Source organism: Myxine glutinosa, chromosome 1 (assembly GCF_964187855.1).
Source record: "Myxine glutinosa chromosome 1, kmMyxGlut1.1, whole genome shotgun sequence".
NCBI classification, from domain to species: Eukaryota; Metazoa; Chordata; class Myxini; order Myxiniformes; family Myxinidae; genus Myxine; species Myxine glutinosa.
The window spans coordinates 325,373,209-325,383,736 of NC_136261.1; positions in this window are offsets into that span (position 1 = coordinate 325,373,209).

Consider the following 10,528-nt stretch of genomic DNA (forward strand, 5'->3'; position numbering starts at 1 on the left):
AGTCAACCGACTTACAAATTTATTGCCCCCCCCCCCCCCTTTACCTCTTGGCCCCGTGACAGCCCAACAGCCCCTTTCCGCCGTTACCTCGCCGGTGAGGGTCTCCACACACACCAGGCTCCTTTGCCTCCTGCTTTCACGCAGCAACACGGGTCACCGGGGGACTTCCTCACCCCGCGGCGCCCAACCAGACCCTCCACCGACGAGCTCCAATTTCCAGTTACCACCGGCTGCCAGGGGTAATTGCCGCAGAGGGGGGCCCGCAGGCATCGCTCCTCAGAGCTTGCTCTGTACCTGCGGACACACACACCTTCCCCACCCATGGTCCCCAAAACACACTTCCTCCCCCGCTGCCATTCAATTCTCCACACAACTCAGCACAATTCAGTACAATTCATAGATGGTGTAAAAGGTGTTACAAGGCTTGCCATGGCCTGCCAATGTGAAATCCCATTCACAGTTCGAATCATTGAATCCTTACACATTTCCATTAGCACATTTCCAAAAAGCACAATCTATCGCCCCTCATTATCTCCAATAATCATCACTCACTCTCCAGGTTCCACTCTCACGACCACATCAAAACACCTAACCACAACACAAAAACATACGCCACCCACAAGACACTGTGGCTCCCATTCCATCCCCTCACCGGCCATGTCATCACTCTCACCCGCCTCCCAACTCCAAATTACATGTCCCCAATTTCCCAAAGCAAATCCTGAAGCCTGGGACAGTACTCCTCAAAACACTCACCTCAAGTGCAGGTAGTTGCAGGTTGGTCAGGTTCAAAGTGCAATCCACCCATACAATTCCCCAAATTTCACATTGGGCCTACCAAATCCTTCCAAATTTCTCTTTTGTCCCCACTACACTGGCAGGTATGTGGATCCGCATCCAACGGTGATCATCACTACACAACTACCTATGGCCACGACAGCTCTGCACCTCTACCGTGCAAGGGTCACCGGGACAAGGTGAGCAGTCAAAACGCCAACATGGCCCATGAGTGTCCATAAGGGTGCGACCCACCATCCATCCTTCGGCCCCCCTGCGAGGAACACAGCTGCAGCAGCCCCAGCTGGCCAATGTGGTGAGCACTTGCTGCCACAACACACACTACCGCACACACAACCTCGGCCCTGGGGGGCACGGTCGCAGTGCGTGGCATCCCTACAGCCACGTCCCCTGCACCTCCCCATCATCCCCCAGTCCGACTACAGAACTGCAGCCCCCCCCAGTGCTCACCCACACTTGACCACACCAAGGTCCAGTCAACAGCCATGCTCCACCAGGAGACTCACCCAGAAGACATGGTCCACACACCTCGGACACGCACAGCACCACGTTGACCCTCAGGCTACACAACTACATCCCCATCATCCCGCGTCCCAAATATCAGCACAGTTGCCCCCGCAACCAGTTGAAAGCTGTCTTGCTACCCTATTAATTTCATCACAGCCTCCAACACTTTGGTCTACACACCCGGATCAATAATGGCGTCACTGTACAGTGTCCACCATGACATTTCAAAATCCACCCTTAAATTTGCATCTAACCCACAGATTACCCATGCCAACCATTTGTCACCTTTTACTAACCTCACCAAAGAAGGATGCTTTGCCATACACATGCCAGCCGAGCATGGCCCATATGCTCGGCTCGCTCTAGTTTCCCGCACACTCCACCGCTATTGGCCCAGGCGGAGGTGATGGTCCTCTGTCTGGCACCTGTGGACCTACTGGGGGCCCCCTCCTTTCTGGACTGCGAAGCCTGTCAGGAGGTGGGGGCCCATATGGTTGCCGACAATTCCTCTGACTGTGCCCTCTTCTCCCACATCTAAAACAAGTCCCCAAGAACGGACCCCTCTGGTAGCCAGGTGGAGCCCCCCTTTCTCCCGGCCCAGCCCGATAAAAATCAGGCCGTCCTGATGGCCAACCTGGACCACCCTGTCGTGACTCGCTCCCTGCAATTTGTCCCCCCATCAAATTTGTCAGCTGGCGGCTGATTCCCCTTAACATTCGCCCGATGTCATCCTCTGGCTTTTCCCGATCCCGCACCTCGGTCTGCCGTACCGTCACAGGTGCCCTCTCCGATGCGCGGTTCGACCTTCTCAAAAAGGTCAGTCTCGCCGTGCATTCCGCTGCCCGGTGCACCGTGGGTGGGTCCTGTAACTCCACCAACGTCCGGACCTCAGGATCAGGGAGAGCCGCCATAAATTTTTCTATCGCCAGCTTGTCCCACGCCTGTGCTGGTAGGTCCCTGTATGCTATCCTCACAGACTGGTATATATCCTGGGCCAGCTCCTGCAACGTCTCATTAGGCTTTTGCCTGCGATGCAGCAGCTGTGCCCTGACCAGGTCGCACCTTGCGCCTGTCCCGTACCTGTTATTCAAGGCCTCACAAATAGCCTTGCTGGTCAATATTCCCTCTGGGACTACGTTCAACACGTCGGCGGCTGACCCACGCAGTGTCGCCACCAGATTCCCCATTCGCTCCCGCTCTCCCCAACCATTGAGCTGAGACACGCACTCAAATTGTGTCAGGAAAGCCTCGAGGCTCCCTGATCCGTCAAAATGTACGAGGGGGATTGTTTTTCCAGAGACTCTATTCCCCGATTCCTCTCTGTCCAAATCCAGTCCGGGGCCAAAACACCCCCCCAACTGGGTATTCCGTTTCGGAGCCTCTGGTGTCCAAATGTGGCTCGTGGTGAGGGTCTCCTGGGTCACTTTAATCTGGTCCTGAAGATGTTTAACCGACCTACTCACCTCTTCCTTCAGGCTCTCTTGAACCCGACCAACCTCCTTCTTGATGGTATTGTCCCAGATCTCCAGTCGCTCCTGCATAAAATCACTCACCCTTTCATTATCCATTAGTGGCCCCCACAGGCCTTTCTCAATTAACCCTTGCTCCTGCTCTTTTATGCGGGTTTCCAACCCCCTCACCTCCTCGGCCAATTTGCCCCCCTGCCGGTTGAGCAGTCCCCATTCCTCACTCTGCTGTAGCATTCTGGCATCCACCCGGCCCCGATAGCCTTCCAGGTCCCCATTTGCTTTATCAATTCGAGCATTTGTGGCACCAATCTGACCCTCCAACTTTTCCCCCATTTGGACAGCCTGCGTCACGCCCTCCTCTATTTTTGACATTAATTCTTCCCGTTTCAATTCAATTTCCACCCCTATGGCTTTTTCCATCTCCCCCATTTGAGTTTCTACTTTACCCTCAAATTTCCCCAGTCTGTCCGTAATTTGGTTTTGCACTCTCCCTTCTATGCCATCAATTAGTTCCCCCAGCTGCTGTGCCATTTCCCCAATTTTTTCTTCCAATTGTTCATTCCTTTCCTTTATTTCATTCCTCCATTCCTTCCCCTGCGATTCCATTTTATTTTCCAACCCACTTTTCATTTCTCCCATATCCTTACTCATTCCCTTCATTCCTTCCCTCCATTCCTTCCCCTGGGACTCCATTTTATTTTCCATCCCACTTTTCATTTGTCCCATTTGTTCCTCCAATCGCTCACTCATTCCCTTCATTCCTTCCCTACATTCCTTACTCATTTTATTTTCCAGCCCGTCAATTTTTCGAAGCAATTGACCCAACATCTGGTCGGTTGTCGGGGCCGTTCCTACTGCTCCCGACTCCCCGGTGGGGGAGGGGGATAAGTTGGTGCTCGGGACGAGGGAGGTTCCAAGGCTCACCTCTGCATCTATTTCCCCTATTTCCGGCTCACTCCCAACGCTGACGGAGGCCTCGCTGCGCACCTCCATTTCGTCGACCTCCGACATCCGCTTTTCGGAAGGTCGTTCCCCGCGCGCGTATTTATTTCAATTCCAAAAACACAATTTAAATTTGACGAAGACGCGATATCGCGCTCCGTATGCCCAATTGATTATTAAATTTCTCCGCCTCGCCTATCCAAATTTTGCGTTCGAACGTCGGACGCAATGTACGCCCGACCGTGTCGATGTCTCGCCGCGGACAAAAAAGAATTTGTCCGACGGGTTCAAATCCTACACTCCTGACACCACTTGTTACGCAACTGTGATTAACACCACAGTTACGGATGACCGATTTGCGAGACTTTAACTCCCGAGGCGAACACTCAATGGCGGACTCAAGTTCAACACCAACGCGCGGAATGGCGGGGCGCAGCGAAGGCTCCGCAACCTTCTCTATTAAAATCAAACACCCAGGAAAACTGCGTTCAGATATTATGTACAAAAAGTAATATAAGGGTTTATTAGGAAAAGTAAAGCCAGTGAAAAAGCCCGCCGGTAAATCTAATAACTCTAATAAACCTAAATCGGGACGTCCCCACACGACTGACAGCAAACACAAACGAGGGAGATTAATCACGAAAATAACACGTCCCGTCGTTCAAAATATACGCGGAGATCGGGCTTATCTGTCTTTGTCGTCTTGTATTGTTGGTGTCCAGCACCGCTCCTTTCAGCCCGATCGCACACCACGAGGCCCCTCGCTCCAAGCACCACGCGTCCGACGCAGGCCAGCGGCTCCACTTGACCAGGGACAGGAAGGACTCCTTTCAACTCCACTCGACTCGACGCGGGAGTGCTGGCAGCCAAGTGCCAACGAACTGCTCAGTGCCAACTGGGTGTGCTCTCGTGTGTCTCCTGCGACTCCCTACAACCCGAACTGCACTCGAACTGCGACTGGAATGGCGTGTCCTCTCCAACTCTCCACCACCGCTCAACTCTCTGGTGCCTGCCTGCGTCTGCCAGTGCCTGCCACGAACTCAACTCAACTCCTGCAATGGCGTCCGACCGTCGCCTATATTGGTGGCCGATGACGTCACATTGCGCACTCCTCAGCCAATCAAAGCCTCCCGCGACTCCTGACATCTCCCGTCCGTGACCCCGCGGTCCTGGCATAACACGTGCCGGCCAGGTTTGTAGGCCTTTGGAGGTGTACACGGTGGCGGCCAATTGTGGTGGTGTTTTTGACCTGGTTTCCTGTCAATTTAATACGAAGTCCTTGTCAGGGAAAGGGGATTATTTAATGTTGCGCTAAGGACCTAACTAATGTTTATGTGGTTTGCAGTGCCATAAAGGACAAAGGTTTGATTACTAGGTGATACTCACAGGGGCGTTACCTTTAATCCCTCACTATTTAACACTCGAATCTCCAGGTAGATCCACACTCATACATCTTACCCCGACAACCGCCTGAACATCAATAACTTATTACATGTAGAGTCCCTGTCACGACAGCCGAATACCTACCTATTCAGATCTACCTAGCTCTAGATGTTGCTCTACCAAATTCATAACAATATATATACATATATATATATATATATATATATACATATATACATATATATACATATATATATATATATACATATATATATACATATATATATACATATACATATATATATATATATACATATATATATATACATATATATATATATATATATACATATATATATATACATATATATATATACATATATATATATATATATACATATACATATATATATATATATATATACACATATATATACACATATATATACACATATATATACATATATATATACATATATATATATATATATATATACATATATACATATATATATATATATACATATATATATATATATATACATATATACATATATATATATATATACATATATATATATATATATACATATATATATATATATACATATATACATATATATATATATATACATATATATACATATATATATATATATACATATATACATATATATATATATATACATATATATATATATATATATATATATACATATATATATATATATATACATATATATATACATATATATATATATATATATATATATATACATATATATATATATACATATATATATATACATATATATATATATATATATATACATATATATATATATACATATATATATATACATATATATATATATACATATATATATATACATATATATATATATACATATATATATATATACATATATATATATATACATATATATATATATACATATATATATATATATATATATATATATATACATATATATATATATATATACATATATATATATATATATACACATATATATATATATATATATATATACATATATATATATATATATATATATATATATATATACATATATATATATATATATATATATACATATATACATATATATATACATACATATATATATATACATACATATATATACACATATATATATATATATACATATATACATATATACATATATACATATATATGTACATATACATATATATATACATACATACATACATACATACATACATACATACATACATATATATATATATATATATATATATATATATATATATATATCTTGTGTATATATATATATATATCTTGTGTGCGGCTGCTCGGCCATGGAAACCCATTTCATGAAGCTCCCGGCGAATAGTTGTTGGGCTGACGTTGCTTCCAAAGGAAGTTTGGAACTCGGTAGTGAATGTTGCAACTCAGGACAGACGATTTTTTACGCACTACACGCTTCATCACTCGGCGTTCCCGTTCTGCCAGCTTTTGTGGCCGACCACTTCGTGGCTTTACTGTTGCTGCTCTTAGACGTTTCCACGTCACAATAACAGCACTTACAGTTGACCAGGACAGCTCTAGCAGGCCAGAAATTTGACGAACTGACTTGTTGGAAGGGTGGCATCTTATGACCTTGCCACGTTCAAAGTCACGGAGCTCATCAGTACGGCCCATTCTACTGCCAATGTTTGTCTATGGAGATTGCATGGCTGTGTGCTTGATAATATACACCTCTCAGCAATAGGTGTGGCTGAAACAGCCAAATCCACTAATTAGGAGTGTCCGCATATTTTTGGCCATGTTGTGTACATTGCCGAGTCTGTTGTTGACAGTTCTATCAATCATTCATTCCCTGTCTGTGTGATTGTTTGGCTGTCTATTTGTCTGTGAACAGGATATCTCACAAATTTATGAACGGATTTGGACAAAATGTGGTGGACAAGTTGAGTGTGTGACAAAGACTAATTGCTTTCATTTTGGTGAAGCTCCTAATCCGAATCCGATAATTTTTGCAAATGATTCTTCACCATTGAGTGATAGGGTTAAAACTGATATATACTCATATATATTGTTACAGACACGACTTTGATGTTAAGGTGGGCCGAGCGGAATGGCCGTCGTGTCCGCACAAATTACCCGATTGTACTCGAACGTCGACGAAGCCGCGCTACGCTGGCTCAATAGGAAAGAGAAGACACCCGGCTGGGTTATAATGACACAATACGACACCAGGGGTTCAGTTCTCAAGACCTCCGGAGGAGGTTATATTAAGGCGGAAGGTTAGATTACAACTACAAGAGGTACATCATAGGAAGACAGGCACTTAGACACAACCTTATATTATTCCCGACAGACCACAGAGAAACAGGACAAAAACTGACTCACACGGGGATTGATGGCAAGGAAAGCGGGTATTCGATGGCCAGCACAAGGTGCACCTTGTGCTCAGGGACAGGATGGCGCGGCCCAAAAGATGCAGGAGGTCTCTCAGCGCTCGAGGTGGCGTCTTGTCGTCTCAAGCTGGGGGCGCATCTCACGTCACGTCCGGCAAGCGGCTGCGTATATCCGGCGGGGAGTGACACGCCCTCGGCTCGTTAGCTCCGCCCAGATGGAATCGGTCCGCCCTTCTTATTGGGTGCGGGGGGGGTTTACCAGGCTCCGCCCTTGACGAGGAGCTGACAGCCAGCCCCTTCGTGGTAACCCCGTGGGGCGCATGGATAATGGCGGCTAACCGAGCCGGAGGGAGGACGCACACTCCCCGCGCGCGCCGTTGTTGTAGTTGTTGTTGTAGCTGTTGTTGTTGTTGTTGTAGCTGTAGTTGTTGTTGTTGTTGTAGCTGTAGTTGTTGTTGTTGTTGTTGTTTGGGGAAGAAGATGGGAGGAGGTATGGGAAGGTCCTAAACTCACTACTGGTGCCATATAATCACATTCTGGTGCAACGAAGAGTCATAATTAATGGAAACGAGGCCTTAACTGACATAGATTAAGAATAACTAGGAAGATGTCCGAAAGTTGTCTACGTGTGGTGCGGTGGACCTGGGCACGACATTTAATGGGGGAATAAGGGGAAGGTCGGCTCTACTGATTGTTATTTACATGCAATGGGACTAGGGAATGGGGGACTGGGGAAAGTTGGGGAGTATTGGAGAAAATAGGGGAATATTTACAAGCGGATATGGAGGCCAAATTCCATATTCGCAACAATATATATCGCACGATATCTCAAAAAGTTGTGGACGGATTATGACAAAACTTAGTGGATGAGTTGGTTAGATGACATGAACAAGCCAATTCAATTTTGGTTGTTCAGCAGATATGGACCATCAGTGGGATACAAAACGTAAACTGTTCAGTCTGGCGGAGGCATGCACTCTACCGAGTGCTGTTCTACTTCAAGTGCAAAACCGTCCTCAGAATGGCGCTCGAGTAAGTTAATAGACAATGTGCTCGTGTGGCAGCCAATGCTTGTTGGTCACAAATTGTGAAGCAATTTCTGTAATGGATCACAATTTCTTTCATACCCCAACTGCAGCGTTGTCAATGGACAACGTTAGCCTGTGCGAGACGCAATCGATTCATACGACTGGTAGATTTACATTGTGGTAGTATTTTGCAAAAGTAATGGATTTTAAGCATCATCAACTATTTTACATTAAAAACAGTGGACATGGACGTTAGACTGGCGTTCCGTCTGCCAGCGTTATTTGGTCCTTTGATCCCACGCTGTCCTTTGCGAAGAATAGGTGAGCTATTGCCGGCACAATGACCAAATTCTGCCAATTTGTTCAGACCAACTTGTTCAGAAACCAAATTCTGCCAACTTGTTCAGACCAACTTGTTCAGAAACCAAATTCTGCCAACTTCTTCAGACCAACTTGTTCAGAAAGTGGACATGGACGTTAGACTGGCGTTCCATCTGCCAGCATTAATTGGTCCTTTAATCCCACGCTGTCCTTTGCGAAGAATAGGTGAGCTATTGCCGGCACAATGACAAAATTCCAAATTCTTGCACTAACTATTGCTGGAAAGGCAATGGCAAACCACACTCCAACCCTTGCCAAGAAACCGTTTCGGCAATACTGAACCGGCCTTCGGAGAAAACACCAGAATATGAATGTGAATACTTGCCAAAACCAAATGTCATTTACCTTGAACGCCACATAGTAGCTTTGCAGGTCAATAGCCTTAAGAAAAGATTTGCTTTCAGGAATGGCTTCATGGCAAAGGTGTTTCCTTCATGCAAAAGAAAAAATAATAATTCACATTTCAGGTCAATTTTTTATTTACATGTGACCCATTGCTCGGGGTTGAGCAGCGCACATGTTATAAAATTAACAGGACAATGCAGGAAAAGAGTCGAAATCATGCACAGACTGTGGATTCCACTGTTATCGAAATGTTTAAACACTACAAAGAACGAAAACCGAAAGAAGAACAAAACACAGATTGTTGTTTGAGATGATGAATATGCATAAAACCTATTGACAAAACTGATGAAATATTCACTTCCTTGTACATGTCCCGTTGTCCCCCCGCCCCCCCCCCCCCAAATCTCACGAGTTTAAACATATACAGTTCCATCCTAAAATGTAAGATGTAGCAATCAGATCTAGCTGTACAAGGTGCATTCAAATATGGTCTTCCGATTCATAATTCCAGAATGTGTGAATGTGAACCCAAAGACAATTGCGCATTGTTAATGGAATGTCATTTGCCACGTGGCAATAGCACACGCTATTGGTGGCATTGTAGGGGCAGTATGTACATGTACACTGTGGAACGGCCGCTTTCAGCTTGCATGAGAAATGCGTCGTCAAATACTTGCATCTGAATGGGCAAACACCTGTGGACATTCATCGCTAGCTGGTTGTAGTGTGGAGAGAATCAACCATGGACGTGAAAGATGTTCGGTCTTGGGTGTGTTAGTTTGAATGGGGATGAGAAAGTAAAGAAACTGAGTGTCACTCCAATCGATTCACTGAACAACGTTCACTGTGTGGGAGGATTCGTGATGAGCAATCGCAGAATAAATGTTGACAAAATCCACCATGGCCACAGGCATACAAAATGGTTCTTGCTGTGTGTACGATTTCACACACCGATCTCAAAATGTCAAGATGATGTCTTCCAGCATGGGATGCAGTGAGTAGTGGAGTTTGTGAACACCATTGTGACTATGCACACAAAACCTGGATGCGCTTCTTCAATCCAGAAACCAAAATGGAGTCAGCACAGAGGAAGCATTCAGATTCTCCTCCACCAAATAAATTTTGTGTGCAGACCTCAGTGGATAAGATGATGGTGGTCATCTTTTAGGATGCTCATGGCATCATAAAGTGTTGAACTAGAACGGCACTCTTCGACGTTGTGATGTCGACCGCTATGCCTCTACCCAC